Source organism: Stenella coeruleoalba, assembly GCF_951394435.1.
Source record: "Stenella coeruleoalba genome assembly, chromosome: 2".
Classification (NCBI taxonomy): domain Eukaryota; kingdom Metazoa; phylum Chordata; class Mammalia; order Artiodactyla; family Delphinidae; genus Stenella; species Stenella coeruleoalba.
Window position 1 is genome coordinate 40626606 of NC_137147.1, and position 16370 is coordinate 40642975.

Below are 16370 nucleotides of genomic sequence, written 5' to 3' on the forward strand. Positions count from 1 at the left end.
AGCAAGGGGAAGGGAGTTTCCATCCTTTCTTCCATCTGTTGAATTCTTCTCCAGGGAAGGGGGAAAGACTCATCTGATTGGCGAGATTTGAGGAAAGCATATGTAGTAGAGCCCCATGAGTTCACATGGAGCTTTTGTACAAATGAGACAAAGGTCCCTCTCTGGATGGACACAGCCCTTTAAACACAGGGCTTGACAAGCAAATGGTATTTTTATTCAACACAGACTCAAACTGGTGTGCCCAGCTTGGCTAGCAGAGTGTGAGCTGGATTTCAGCCCCCTCCTGCCCCTCAGCTGGCACCCCATGCAGAGAACAACTTGCACTAAAACATGCATTCTCGGGACTTCCCTGGTGGCGCAGTGGTTAAGAATCCGCCTGCCAATGCAGAGGACACGGGTTTGAGCCCTGGTCCGGCAAGACCCACATGCCACGGAGCAACTAAGCCCATGCGCCACAACTACTGAGCCTGCGCTCTACAGCCTGCGAGCCACAACTACTAAGCCTGTGCGCCTAGAGTCCGTGCTCAGCAACAAGAGAAGCCACCACAACGAGAAGCCCACACACCACAAAGAAGAGTAGCCCCCACTTGCTGCAACTAGAGAAAGCCCACATGTAGCAACAAAGACCCAACACAGCCAAAAATAAAAACTTAAAAAAGAGCATCCTCATTTTTATAACTGGCTTCCCTGCAAAAAGCACACATTTCCCTCTGCCCTTGATTCTGTGGGTAAGCACACCTGGGTCAAGGCCCATGGACGAGCTTCCAGAGGCAGGCCTCTCTCTACTCTACATGTGATAGGCGTAAGGCAGGTGGCCACGTCCCCTGTGGGATGATGGCTGCTCAGCAGACCTTGTCTGACTTCCAGGGTCTAGAAATCTAAACTTCGGGGGAGGAACAGGAAGCCTGATCCTGGCTTGTGGGTTCTGATGTCATTCTCCATCTGACTCCTAACTCTGTTGCCCCATAAAGGAAAGAGGTGAGAGTACCATTTTGGAAACTCCAAGAACATATTCATTAATCCTTACCTCTATTCATTTATTCCACAAATGTTTTTCAGTATCCTCATGTGGCAAGTACGATGTTAGAACTTGCGGGTAAAATTTTGAACAAGACAATCTCTGCTCTAAAAGTACTCACAGCCCAGTGGGAAAGAGAAACAAGTCACAAAATGGTATAGCCAGTTCTCTAATAGACATATCTTTGGGGTGCCTTGGGAACATGGGACCAGATTGAGAACTTAACTCAGCCTGAGAGGACCAGGGAAATCTAGGTTCTTCCCAGGAGAGGAACATCTAGTGAGTCATGAAGGCAGAGGAGTTTTTGTTTGTTTGTTTGTTTGTTTTGCGGTATGTGGGCCTCTCACTCTTGTGGCCTCTCCCGTTGCGGAGCACAGGCTCCAGACGCGCAGGCTCAGCAGCCATGGCTCACGGGCCCAGTCGCTCAGCGGCATGTGGGATCTTCCCGGACCGGGGCACAAACCCGTGTCCCCTGCATCGGCAGGCGGACTCTCAACCACTGCGCCACCAGGGAAGCCCGACAGAGGAGTTTTTTAGACACATGGAGGTAAGCAGGAGGATGGCATCTAGGGTGATGTTGAGGTGTCTGGCTTGGACAACTAGGTGAATAACGGTGGCAGTAATTAGGAAAGAGGATGTAAAGGGAGACGAATCTTAGACATGTTGCTTAGAATTGATGACCTGTGTGTCACCTGGAGTTGTCTAGTAACCAGGTAGCTATAAGAATTTGGAGGAAAGGGAAAAGAGAACACCAGAGTTTTGTTGAAAACCTAATATATGCCAGATACTAAGTGATTTACATGCTTTATTTCATTGAACTTTCCTCAGACTCTGTGATTTATGTCTTATTATTTCCACCTTGCAGATAAGGAAAACAAGGTCTTTCTCAAAGCCACACAATGGCAGAGCTGGAATTTGAATCCAGGTTGTTTATGCTAAAGCCCATGATCCTTCCAGGATCCTGGAGAGATGATGGAGGTCAGGGTTGGAGAGTCTGGTTTAGGATTTTTAACCCAGAAATGATGGTTTATTCTGAATTTGCATTTTGTCTTATTATGGCTGCATCCAGGTGTTCTTGTCGGGACAATTTATGGCACATAGTGTAATTTACATTGGGTTTTCCTTTTTTTTTTTCCTTGCAAGAGCTATTCATGTAGTAGTATCTTTTAATTACTATTTTTTTTCTTGTAAGTCTGAATTTGGGCTAGATATCAGTTGGTTTTCATGCTGTTACTATGTTGGATTCAGCAGTTTGCTGGCTGACTCTCAACCAACAACAATTCTATCAAAGCATAACTTTTTCGCAGCAGGAGAACCAATCATTATAGTTGACCAGGCTTACAGCTTAAATTTTGTCTCAAGAAGATAAAAAGTTTATCTCATGAGCTAGAATTAGCATACACATTGTAAGAACTGCAGCTGGTGATGTCACAAAGAAAGCATTTACTTGAGTTTATTTTTGAGGTTGCCAAAGTAGGAAACCAGTACCCATTTACTCTGATGAGAACTGGCTCTCCTTCTCTGGCTATCTGTCTCTTTCTCCCGGTCTCTCCCTGTTTCTTTCCCTCATCTCTACCTCTGTCTTTCTGCCTCTCTGACTCTTTCTCTTTGTTGTTAATGCATTGGAATTCATTTTTTAAACTTGCAATTCTAAAAATTAGAAAAGGAAGCCTCCTCCTTTTTTTAAAAAAAATCTTTATCGGAGTATAATTGCTTTACAATGGTGTGTTAGTTTCTGCTGTATAACAAAGTGAATCAGCTATACATATACATACATCCCCATATCTTCTCCCTCTTGCGTCTCCCTCCCACCCTCCCTGTCCCACCCCTCTAGGTGGACACAAAGCACCGACCTGATCTCCCTGTGCTATATGGCTGCCACTAGCTATCTATTTTACCTTTGGTAGTGTATGTATGTCCATGCCACTCTCTCACTCCGTCCCAGCTTACCCTTCCCCCTCCCCATGTCCTCAAGTCCATTCTCTACGTCTGTGTCTTAATTCCTGTCCTGCCCCTAGGTTCATCAGAACCAATTTTTTTTTTAGATTCCATATATATGAGTTAGCATACTGTATTTGTTTTTCTCTTTCTGACTTACTTCACTCTGTATGACAGACGCTAGGTCCATCCACCTCACGGCAAGTAACTCACTTTCATTTCTTTTTATGGCTGACTAATATTCCATTGTATATATATGCCACATCTTCTTTATCCATTCATTTGCCAATGGACACCTAGGTTGCTTCCATGTCCTGGCTATTGTAAATAGAGCTGCAATGAACATTGTGGTACATGACTCTTTTTGAATTATGGTTTTCTCAGGGTATAGGCCCAGCAGTGGGATTGCTGGGTCATATGGTAGTTCTATTTGTAGTTTTTTAAGGAGCCTCCAGACTGTTCTCCATAGTGGCTGTATCAATTTACATTCCCACCAACATGTTACTCTCTCACTTCGTCCCAGGGAAGCCTCCTTTTTGAGGAACATATTATTTGACCATACTAATAGGCATGGAGGAATATCCAGACAGCTCGGATGTCTTAGTTTCCATGCAGCTTTCACTGAAATTCAGAAAAAAAAAAAAAAAATCAAAGATTCTATTTAAATCACCTTGGACACAATTGAGTAGTAAACAAAGATTATCCAGTAGAGGGCGGTGCTGACTTATTCATGGATGCCTTCCATAGAAGATGCAAAATTTAGTAATGAAAGCCCCTCACCCCCTTTTGTTTACTTTAAAGGAACCCCCTGATAGACAATAGGTAGTTTTACCTGAGATCCTTTGAATTCAGCAAAAGTGCCTTTGTTGGAAAGAAGAAGTGTGGTCATCAGCTTTAGTCTCTGAACACCTAGGTTTTGGTGCTACCTCAACCCAAGTACCGATGAAAAGGTACATTTCTGACTGCTAAACCTAGACTAAGGTAATGTAGACTCCACATTCCCCCACGACTCAAGTCCCAGCCCCCATCAGTGTCCCTTCATAGACTCTGGTTGGGGACTTGTGCTGGGGAAATGATTCAGCATATCAGTGGTGCCTGCTCTCCTTAACTGGTCCACAGGCTGGTTTGCAGCTCCCATGGAGAGAAGGGTTTGATGCTGATAGGATCTGGTAGACTTACACTAGCTTTGTGAGACTGAGCACAGAGAATAGTACATAAGGCATGGGGGAGGAAGAAGATGCTTTCCTTCCTTGCAACCTACAGACAGAAACCTTGGAAACAGAAGCCTGGACACCAAACTTGATGTTCTTGCAATGGTGGGTGGAAGCAGTGAGATTTCCACAATTCATTCTGCAAAATCATTTAAGGACAAGTTGGAGCAGAGGCAAAAGATTAGGGCAGATGAGTTGTGGTTGTTGCTGACACTCTGCTTTGCAGGTCCATGTGAATCTCTTTTTTGGGGACACCCGACTATGGGTGAGAGACATCTTTTTTTTTGAATTAGTACTTCATCATATTTTTACAAATTGAGATATAATTGACATATAACATTATATTAGTTTCAGGTGAATAACTTAATGATTTGATATTTGTATATATTGCAAAATGATCACCACTAAAGTCTAGTTAACATCCATCACTACAGTTACAATATTTCCTCTTGTGATAAGAGCTTTAAAGATCTACTCTATAGCAACTTACAAATATACAATGCAGTATTACTAACTATAGTCACCATACTGTACATTGCATCTCCATGACTTATTTATCTTATAAGTACTTTTGACTATCTTCACTCATTTCGCCCACCCCTACCCCCTGCCTCTGGCAACCTCCAGTCTGTTCTCTGTATCTATTTGTGTATACTGAAGAATCTTTTTATTTTACATTGCACATATAAGTGAGATCATGCACTACTTGTCTTTCTCTATCTGACTAATTTCACTTAGTATAATGTCCTTAATTTTCTTTCATCCATATGGTTGCAAATGGCAGGATTTCCCTTTTTTCTATAGATGAATAATGATCCATTGTATTCCACTATATATATATTTCACGTTTTCTTTACCTACTCATCCATTAATGGACACTTAGATTGCTTCCATGTGTTGGCAATGCTGCAATGAAAATGGTGGTGCCATTTTCACTAACTTATTTGAGTTAATGTGGTTATTTTTTAACATCTTTATTGGAGTATAATTTACAATGTTGTGTTAGTTTCTGCTGTATAACAAAGTGAATCAGCTATATATATACACATATCCTCATATCGTCTCCCTCTTGTGTCTCCCTCCTACACTCCCTATCCCATCCCTCTAGGTGGTCACAAAGCACCAAGCTGATCTCCCTGTGCTATGTGGCTGCTTCCCACTAGCTATCTATTTTACGTTTGGTAGTGTATATATGTCCATGCCACTCTCTCACTCCGTCCCAGCTTACCCTTCCCCCTCCCCATGTCCTCAAGTCCATTCTCTACGTCTGTGTCTTAATTCCTGTCCTGCCCCTAGGTTCATCAGAACCAATTTTTTTTTTAGATTCCATATATATGCGTTAGCATACTGTATTTGCTTTTCTCTTTCTGACTTACTCCACTCTGTATGACAGACTCTAGGTCCATCCACCTCACGGCAAATAACTCACTTTCATTTCTTTTTATGGCTGACTAATATTCCATTGTATATATGTGCCACATCTTCTTTATCCATTCATCTGCCAGTGGACATCTAGGTTGCTTCCATGTCCTGGCTATTGTAAATAGTGCTGCAATGAACATTGTGGTACATGACTCTTTTTGAATTATGGTTTTCTCAGGGTATAGGCCCAGCAGTGGGATTGCTGGGTCATATGGTAGTTCTATTTGTAGTTTTTTAAGGAGTCTCCAGACTGTTCTCCATAGTGGCTGTATCAATTTACATTCCCACCAACAGTGGAAGAGGGTTCTCTATCTCCACACCCTCTCCAGCATTTATTGTTTGTAGATTTTTCTTTTTTTTAACATCTTTATTGGGGTATAATTACTTTACAATGGTGTGTTAGTTTCTGCTTTATAACAAAGTGAATCAGTTATACATATACATATGTTCCCATATCTCTTCCCTCTTGCGTCTCCCTCCCTCCCACCCTCCCTATCCCACCCCTCCAGGCTGTCACAGAGCACCGAGCCAATATCCCTGTGCCATGCGGCTGCTTCCCACTAGCTATCTACCTTACTACGTTTGTTAGTGTGTATATGTCCATGACTCTCTCTCGCCCCGTCACAGCTCACCCTTCTGTTTGTAGATTTTTTAATGATGGCCATTCTGACCGGTGTGAGGTGATACCTCATTGTAGTTTTGATTTGCATTTCTCTAATGATTAGTGATGTTGAGTATCCTTTCATGTCTTTCTTGGCAACCTGTATATCTTCTTTGGAGAAATGTCTATTTAGGTCTTCCACCCATTTTTGGATTGGGTTGGGTTTTTTTTTTTGATATTGAGCTGCATGAACTGCTTGTATATTTTGGATATTAATCCTTTGTCTGTTGCTTCATTTGCAAATATTTTCTCCCACTCTGAGGGTTGTATTTTCATCTTGTTTATGGTTTCCTTTGCTGTGCAAAAGCTTTTAATTTTCATTAGGTCCCAGTTGTTTATTTTTGTTTTTATTTCCATTACTCTAGGAAGTGGGTCAAAAAGGATCTTGCTGTGATTTATGTCAAAGAGTGTTCTGCCTATGTTTTCCTCTAAGACTTTTATAGCGTCTGGCCTTACATATAGACTTTAATCCATTTTGAGTTTATTTTTGTGTATGGTGTTAGGGTGTGCTCTAATTTCATTCTTTTACATGTAGCTGTCCAGTTTTCCCAGCACCACTTATTAAAGAGGCTGTCTTTTCTCCATTGAATATTCTTGCCTCCTTTATCAAAGATAAGGTGACCATATGTGCATGGGTTTATCTCTGGGCTTTCTATCTTGTACCATTGATCTATATTTCTGTTTTTATGCCAGTACCATACTGTCTTGATTATTATAGCTTTGTAGTACAGTCTAAAGTCAGGGAGCCTGATTCCTCCAGCTCTGTTTTTCTTTCTCAAGATTGCTTTGGCTATTTGGGGTCTTTTGTGTTTCCATACAAATTGTGAAATTATTTGTTCTGGTTGTGTGAAAAATGCCCTTGGTAGTTTGATAGGGATTGCATTGAATCTGTAGATTGTTTGGGTAGCATAGTCATTTTCACAATGTTGATTCTTCCAATCCAAGAACATGGTATATCTCTCCATCTGTCTGTATCGTCTTTAATTTCTTTCATCAGTGTTTTATAGTATTCTGCAAACAAGTCTTTTGTCTCCTTAGGTGGGTTTATTCCTAGCTATTTTATTCTTTTTGTTGCAGTGGTAAATGGGAGTGTTTCCTTAATTTCTCTTTCAGATTTTTCATTGTTATTGTATAAGAATTCAAGCAATTTCTGTGCATTAACTTTTTATCCTGCTACTTTACCAAATTCACTGATTAGCTCTAGTAGCTTTCTGGTAGCATCTTTAGGATTCTCCATGTATAGGATCATGTCATCTGCAAACAGTGACAGCTTTACTTCTTCTTTTCTGATTTGGATTACTTTTATTTCTTTTGCTTCTCTGATTGCTGTGGCTAAACCTTCCAAAACTATGTTGACTAATAGTGGTGAGAGTGGGATCCTTGTCTTGTTTCTGATTTTAGAGGAAATGGTTTCAGTTTTTCATCATTGAGAACGATGTTGGCTGTGGGTTTGTCATATATGGCCTTTATTATGTTGAGGTAAGTTCCCTCTCTGCCTTCTTTCTGAAGAGTTTTTATCATAAATTGGTGTTGAATTTTTCAAAAGCTTTTTCTGCATCTATTGAGATGATCATATGGTTTTTATCCTTCAATTTGTTAATATGGTGTATAACGTTGATTGATTTGTGTATACTGAAGAATCCTTATATTCCTGGGATAAACATCACTTGATCATGGTGTGTGATCCTTTTAATGTACTGTTGGATTCGGTTGCTAGTATTTTGTTGAGGATTTTTGCATCTGTGTTCATCAGTGATATTGGCCTGTAGTTTTCTTTTTGTGTGACATCTTTGTCTGGTTTTGGTATCAAGGTGATGGTGGCCTCTTAGAATGAGTTTGGGAGTGTTCCTCCCTCTGCTATATTTTGGATGAGTTTGAGAAGGATAGGTGTTGGCTCTTCTCTAAATGTTTGATAGAATTTGTCTGTGAAGCCATCTGGTCCTGGGCTTTTGTTTGTTGGAAGATTTTTAATCACAGTTTCAATTTCAGTGCTTGTGATTGGTCTGTTCATATTTTCTATTCCCCTTCCTGGTTCAGTCTCAGAAGGTTGTGCTTTTCTAAGAATTTGTCCATTTCTTCCAGGTTGTCCACTTTATTGGCATATAGTTGCTTGTAGTAATCTCTCATGATTCTTTGTATTTCTTGACTGTCAGTTGTTACTTCTCCTTTTTCATTTCCAATTCTATTGATTTGAGTCTTCTTCCTTTTTTTCTTGATGAGTCTGGCTACTGGTTTATCAATTTTGTTTATCTTCTCAAAGAACCAGATTTCAGTTTTATTGATCTTTGCTATTGTTTCCTTCATTTCTTTTTCATTTATTTCTGATCTGATCTTTATGATTTCTTTCCTTCTGCTAACTGGGGATTTTTGTTCTTCTTTCTCTAATTGCTTTAGGTGTAAGGTTAGGTTGTTTATTTGAGATGTTTCTTGTTTCTTGAGGTAGGATTGTATTGCTATAAACTTCCCTCCTAGAACTGCTTTCACTGCATCCCATAGGTTTTGGGTCATTGTGTTTTCATTGTCATTTGTTTCTAGGTATTTTTTGATTTCCTTTTTGATTTCTTCAGTTTAAATTTAAAGTGTTTCTTTTTTAAAAAAATTAATTAATTATTTTAATTTTTGGCTGATTTGGGTCTTCTTTGCTGTGTGCAGGCTTTCTCTAGTTGTGGCAAGTGGGGGCTACTCTTCGTTGCGGTGCGCGGGCTTCTCATTGTGGTGGCTTCTCTTGTTGTGGAGCACGGGCTCTAGGCATGTGGACTTCAGCAGTTGTGGCTCACGGGCTCTAGAGTGCAGGCTCAGTAGTTGTGGCGCACGGGCTTAGTTGCTCCACGGCATGTGGGATCTTCCCGGACCAGGGCTCGAACCCGTGTCTCCTGCATTGGCAGGCGGATTCTTAAACACTGTGCCACCAGGGAAGCCCTAAAGTGAGTTTCTTATAGATAACATTTAACTGGGTATTGTTTTTTGATCTACTCTGACAATCTGTGCCTTTTAATTTTTGTTTTTAGACCACTGACATTCAAAGTGCTTATTGATATAATTGGACTAATATCCACCGTATTTGTTATTGTTTATTGCTCTATTTATTGCCTTTGTTCTTTGTTCCTAATTTTGTCTTCCACACTTTTTCTGCCTTTTGTGGTTTTTAACTGAGTATTTTATATGAGTCTATTTTCTCTCTGTGATGGTTAATTTTATGTGGTAATTTGAGTGGGCTAAAGGGATGCCCAGATAGCTGATAAAACATTATTTCTGAGTGTGTCTGTAAGGGTGTTTCTGGGAGACTGCATTTGAATAAGTAGACTGAGTAAAGAAGATCACCCTCACCAATACAGGTGGGCATCATCCAATCTGTTGAAGGCCTGAATGGAACAAAAAAGCAGAGGAAGGGTGTATTTGCTCTCTGCTTGAGCTGGAACATCCATCTTCTCCAGATCTCAGATATCAGTGCTTTTGGGCATTTGGACTTGGATGGGGACTTATACCACTGGCTCTTCTGGTTTTCAGGCCTCTGGCTAAGACTGAATTACACCACTGGCTTTCATGGTTCTCCAGTTGGCAGATGGCAGATCATGGGACTTCTCAGTCTCCATGATTGCATGAACCAATTCCTATAATAAATTTCCACACACACACACACACACACACACACACACACACACACACCTTATTGGCTCTGTTTCTCTGAAGAACTGCCTAATACGCTCTCCTGTATTAGCATATAAATTATATTTCTTTTTTGTTAACTTTTTAAAGTAGTTGCCCTAGAATTTGCAATATACATTTATAATTAATCCAAGTCTACTTTCAAATAACACTACTTTAGAGCAAGCATGTTATAACAAAATATTCCTACTTTAAAATGATTATAGATTCATAGGAAGTTGAAAAAATGAAACAGAGAGAGGTTCTGTTTACCCTTTACCCCGTTTTCCCCATTATGTAAAATGGTAACATTCTATATAATTTCAGAACAATGACAGAGCCAGCAAATTGATATTGGCACAATCCACAGAACTTATTCAGATTTTGCCAGCTTTACGTGGGTGCGCATGCGCGCTCAGGCACGCATGTTTAATTTTACACAATTTTACCACAAGTGTAGATTTGAGTAACCAGCACCACTGACTAAATGATTTACTGAGATATGTAAAAGGAAGTTTGAAATGAGGCATTCAATGAGAGAGACAGGGAAACAGAGAGAGGGAACCATATGGTGAACTTTTCATGTTTAAGAGACTCAAGATAATCTTGAAATCAGCTAATCTAAAGAAATGCAATGATATGCAGAACAACATGTGGCCAGCAGTGCAGTGAGATGTTCCTATTGAGGAATCCCATGAGATTATCAAAGAGAAGGAAGCAACTTCTGTAAGAGATGCAAGACCCTTCAGGTAAGATGTTGTCTGCCTGCAGAATATCAGGATACTAAACAGTAACCCGAATGCTTGTACATGCAGTATGGCCCAGGAGATGCACAGGGTATGGAGGAATCCTTCCCTTAAGCAGGGGATAGACCACGAAGCCTCTCTCCACCATGGCCAGGATGCAGTATTTCTGGACAGGCACTGTGGGCATTTTGGGCCAGACAATTCTTTATTGGGTATGTCTTTACACGCTGCACAGATATTTAGCACACCTGGTCCTTGGCCACCAGGCACTATGAAAACAAAGCACGTCCAACAGATTTCCAAAAGTACCCAGGGGTTGTAAACATGTCTGCAAGCAAAAGCCACAAACCCCTTCTTGTTCTTGAGGGAGAATATTCTCTCTCCAGACTTCCTCAGTCTCTGTTTCCACGCACAGGGTCTTTCTTTTTTCTTCTCCCAGATACTGCCAATCTTGGAGGATCTGGATTTTCTAAGTTATTTTTAATATATGCTTTTATTATGGAAGGTGACAATTTTCTTATACACCACTGCTTACATCTTGGCTGATCTACTTTGATTGGTCCTGAGCCCATACATCAAAAGTGACCATTACTAAAAGGAGGGAAGGTGGGGTATCATTCTATCACAGCTGGAATTAAAAACTAAGGTTACAGATTATACAAAAGCCCTTGCTTGGGACTTTATTCAAAGCATTTTAATGACACTAGGAGAAGTTTGAATTATTAAATTCTAGGAACTCTCATTCTAATAATCAACTTGAGCTGAGAGCTTCATGGAGGTTTAACTTTCAAAGAAAGGAGAATTTAATTCAATTTGGGGCTTACCGTTTGTTATATTTACACTAAGCTAAATATTGCAGACCCTTCAAAAGAAACATTAGCTTTGCTACTTTATTTCAAGGAGCTTAAAGTTTCATTGAAGCAATAATATATTAGCCCTAAACATAATTAGAGATATCAGAAATAGTTCCAATCAGAAGTAATTGTAAAAAGAGGTAAGACTAGGAGGAGGTGATATCGCTCCAGACAGTCAGAAAAAACTTTCTAGAGAAGGATGGGAGTGGGCAGGGGTTGGTGGAGGTTTGCAATGGGATTGGAAAGAGACAAAGAAGAGCCGTTTAAGGAAATTTAATTATTGCAAGCAACATTCTTCAAAAACTTTTGAAGACGAAAGAAAAGGAAGTTTCATAACTGGAAAATAAAACATTGAGGAAGGAAGCCGCTATCTCACTTTCATGACTGTTATAAAGTTATATTTGGCTTCTGCCAAAGAACAGCCTTAGATGTCAGAGCATACAAGGTATTGCAGGAGTTAGAATGGAAGTTCTGTTGCATCAATGCCTAGAACATTCTCCATCTGACTATATATTGTCATCAACTATGACCTCGTTTCTCTGCATGCTACCTGGGCCCCCATGAGGCTTGTGGATTGAAACACTTTTGCTTTTAAATGCTTACGAATAAGAAAGTTGCTGCTGTTGATGCTTGTCTAACATATGTAGGTGTTTAGGAGGAAGCAATTAAATGCTTTGAAGCATATTTCTAGTGGAAATTAATCAAGAATAGTATCTTAATGTTTTGTGAATTAGAGTGGTGTTTTGATTACTTTCTGTTTTCACTGTATTGTGAAATTTAGGATGTGAATCATGGCTTAGGTAGGGGGATGATTTAGCACCAAACTAGGATTTATTTGCCAAAATGGATACTTTTGATGAGAGTAAGTTTGTGTGTTTGTAGAATCATGTTGTAAGGTGCTGAAATATATTGGGTTGGCCAAAAAGTTCCTTCAGTTTTTAAGTAAAAATAAAAGACACATTTTTCATTTTCACCAGGAACTTTACTGAACAACATATTCACTCTTTTGTTCCACTACCTTCTGCCATTTTTCAGGCAACTTCATCATAATTCCATCTTCCCCAAACTTTTTATCTTTCTGAGCAAAGAACTGTTCCAGGTGCCTTTTACAGTCTTCCAGGGAATTGAAAGTTTTTCCATTAGGAGAATTTCGTAAAGACTGAAATAAATGGAAATCCGAAGGTGTAACGTCTGGTGAATACGTTGGATGAATCAGAACTTCCCAGCCAAGCTCTAACAGTTTTTGCCTGGTCATCAAAGAAACATGCAGTCTTGCGTTATCCTGATGGAAGATTATGCGTTTTCTGTTGACTAATTCTGGATGCTTTTCATTGAGTGCTGCTTTCAGTTGGTCTAACTGGGGGCAGTACTTGGTTGAATTAATCATTCGGTTTTCTGGAAGGCGCTCATAATAGTGGACTCCCTTCCAATCCCACCATATACACAACATCACTTTCTTTGGATCAAGACTGGCCTTTGGTGTGGTTGGTGGTGGTTAATTCAGCCTGCCCCATGATCTCTTCCGTTCCACATTATTGTACAGTATCCACTTTTCATTGCCCATCACATTTTTTTGAACAAAAACAGAACGTTTTCGTAACGTTTAAATAGAGAATTGCATGCAGAAATACGGACAAGAAGGTTTTTTACTTAACTTATGTGGAACCCAAATATCAAAGCGATGAACATAACCAAGCTGGTGCAAATGGTTTTCAATGCTTGATTTGGATATTTTGAGTATGTCGGCTATCTCCCGCGTGGTATAATGTTGACTGTTCTCAATTAATGTCTTGATTTGATCGTATCAACTTCAACTGCTCTACCCGACTGTGGAGCATCAACCAGCGAGAAATCTCCAGCACGAAACTTCGCAAACCACCTTTGACATGTTTGATCAGTCACAGCACCTTCTCCATACACTGCACAAATCTTTTTTTGCGTTTCAGTTGCGTTTTTACCTTTCTTGAAACAATAAAGCATAATATGCTGAAAATGTTGTTTTTCTTCCATCTTCAATATTAAAATGGCTACACAAAAATTCACCAATTTTGATGTTTTTTTAAAAAATGCACACTGATATGACAGCTGTCACAATACAATCTAACAAAATTGTTTCGAATGAAGTTAAAGACAACTAAGCGCTGCTAGAGTCATCTTACAGAAAAAACCAAACAAACCTTTTGGCCAACCCAATAGTATATGGTTTCAGCCTTTTTTCTCTAATTGTGAAAGGCCCCTGTCCTAACTGAGGGACCACTGCCTTGGCTCGTGGGGACTTAAGTGATGGCCACACTCATCAGTGCTGTCCTGACCTCATAAAAATATACTGAGATGTGAGGAAAGGAGAATCCACTGCTCTTTCCAAATGGGAATGGCATAGGGTCTGAAGTGACAATGATTCTCTCCTTGTCTCTTGGCAATTGTTTAAGTTGCTCTGTTCATAGAGGAAATAATGTAGCTTATGTTTGAGTAAGTTTTTTAAAAAATTAGTGGAATGTTATATTTCAGTGGTTAAAATTTGTCAGCTCATGAATGGACTGATTCAGGAGAGGCCAGATTTCCACTGCTCTGCCTCTTATGCCCCACTGGCCTCAGAAGAGTCCCTTCATTTGTTCATCTGTCTTTCATTTGCTTTGAGCACTTTGGCTCCAAGTTTTAAGGTAAATTCTGTGCAAAATGGGAAGAGGCAACCCTAATGGACACTATTTATGAAAAGAATTTGCTGAGTATCTTCACCAGAGGCGGCAGATCTGAAGCTGGATTTTTCTCACTAGTAAATAGAACAAATGGGGACATTTTATATTGCAAAGGTGTTAGTTATAATAGTTATTTTTTCTGATGATAGTAACTAAATCTTTAGACATATACTTGAATTCCAAAATGAATTATGCCTCTATTCAGGTAAAATAAAATTTCTGATGTGGAAATTTATACATTAATTTGTTGTTTTCATTTTCCAATGCACGAACTGCTGGTGAGGTGAAATGACTGTGCGGTTTTATTATAGCTTGTGTACTAGTTAGGGTTCTCCATAGAAACAGAACCAATAGGAGATACACACACACACACACACACACACACACACACACACACACACACACACACATACATATACCTATACCTATACATATACAGAGAGAGAGATGTATTTTAAGGAGCTGACTCACACAATTGTGGCGGCCAGCAAGTCTGAAATGTGCAGGGCAGGCCTGCAGGCTGGAGACTCAGGGAAGAGCTGACATTGCAACCCAAGTTCAAAGGCAGTCTGGAGTCAGAATTCCCTCTTCTCGGGACCTCTGTCTTTTTTTTACCTAAGGCCTTTAACTGATTGGATGAGACCCACCCTATGGAGGCTGGTCTGCTTTACTCAAAGTCTACCGACTTAAATATTAATCATATCTAAAAAAATTACCTTCACAGCAACATCTAGACTAGTGTTTGACCAAAAACTGGGCACCATGGCCTAGCCAAGTCAACACATAAAATTAAGCATTATAGCTTGTTAATTAATAAATGTCCATAAGTTTACAACAAGTACATACCCTGGAATGAATGAGACATTCATACTGCACCAAATCATCTGATTAAAAGACAAAAACACAGGGATAGATTGGGAGTTTGGGACTGACATGTACACACTGCTATCTTTAAAATAAAATGCTTTTCCATTAAAACAAAAAAAAGACAAAGACATATTTTTGAGACTTAGATGTTCAGAGCTCACGTAGACCTCTTACTCACCAGGGATGGGCAGACCAAAAATCATATTCTTTGGGCCAGTTTTTCCCAGCCCTGGGCCTGCTTCCCAGCTCCCACTCCCATAACTGCCATCTGCAGACCTGTCCCCTTTCACACACACACACCCACCACCACCACCCCCAGCTGGAGTTTGTGATGGAGAATAGAGTGTACCCATCCATGGGTATGGTCTGGCTTGGGACATTAAGTCTAACTCAACCATTTCATTTTACAGAAGGAGAAAAAGGCTCAGAGGAAACTCTTGAAAAGAATTTGTTCACTGTAGTAGTAGTATTGAAACCGAGCAGGACCCTGCGGGGCCCTCCCAGGTACAAAAGCGCTTCCATGTACAAAAGCGCTTCCATGTCCCGTTTCTTGTTTGTAGAAAAGCTGTAGTCTCTGAGGCCCTCCCTGAGTCGCAAAAGAGCAGGCTCAAGCAGTTCATGATTAGGACAACAGAGTCACAGAATCTTTAGTTCCTCCCTGAAGAACGTAGATAACAGTGTCTGATGCACATTCCTGAATTGTTTTGCAAAATACTAAAACCACTACCATATGGAAAAAGCTAACTGTATGATGACTAGACTATAGCCATGACATAAGCTGCTCCATCTTACACAATTTGCAAGAACCGGCCTCAAGGAAATGGAGACAAATCGACCTGGAATTGAAGATTAACTGCACTTAAAACAATCAAGATGACACCAACCAGACCACCACATGACCAGTTTCAAGATGTTTGTCGGAGCTGACTGTGATGTTCTGCACACTCCTGAAACTTCTCCATTTTTCCCTGTAAAACCCTTTCCCTCTAACTGACAAGTGGGAAATGGTTTGGGGGTTGCTAGTTCACCATCTCCCTAGGTTGCCGGCTTCCTGAATAAAGCATCTTTCTATTTTCAACAACCCTTGTCTCTTGGAACACTGAGCAAGAGCAGCTGAACCTGAGATCGGTTCCAGCTCCAGCTGGTAACTATTTATAAGCACCTTATTTGAAAAGTCATTTGTCATAAGGAAAACAAAACCCATATTGTAAAGGTGACAAGGCAATAAGGGTAACTCTTGAGCAATATTATTCCAAGTTGTGATGAGGATAAACTACCAGTCAGGGTCAAGGTTTAGCTAGGTAGGGCACAT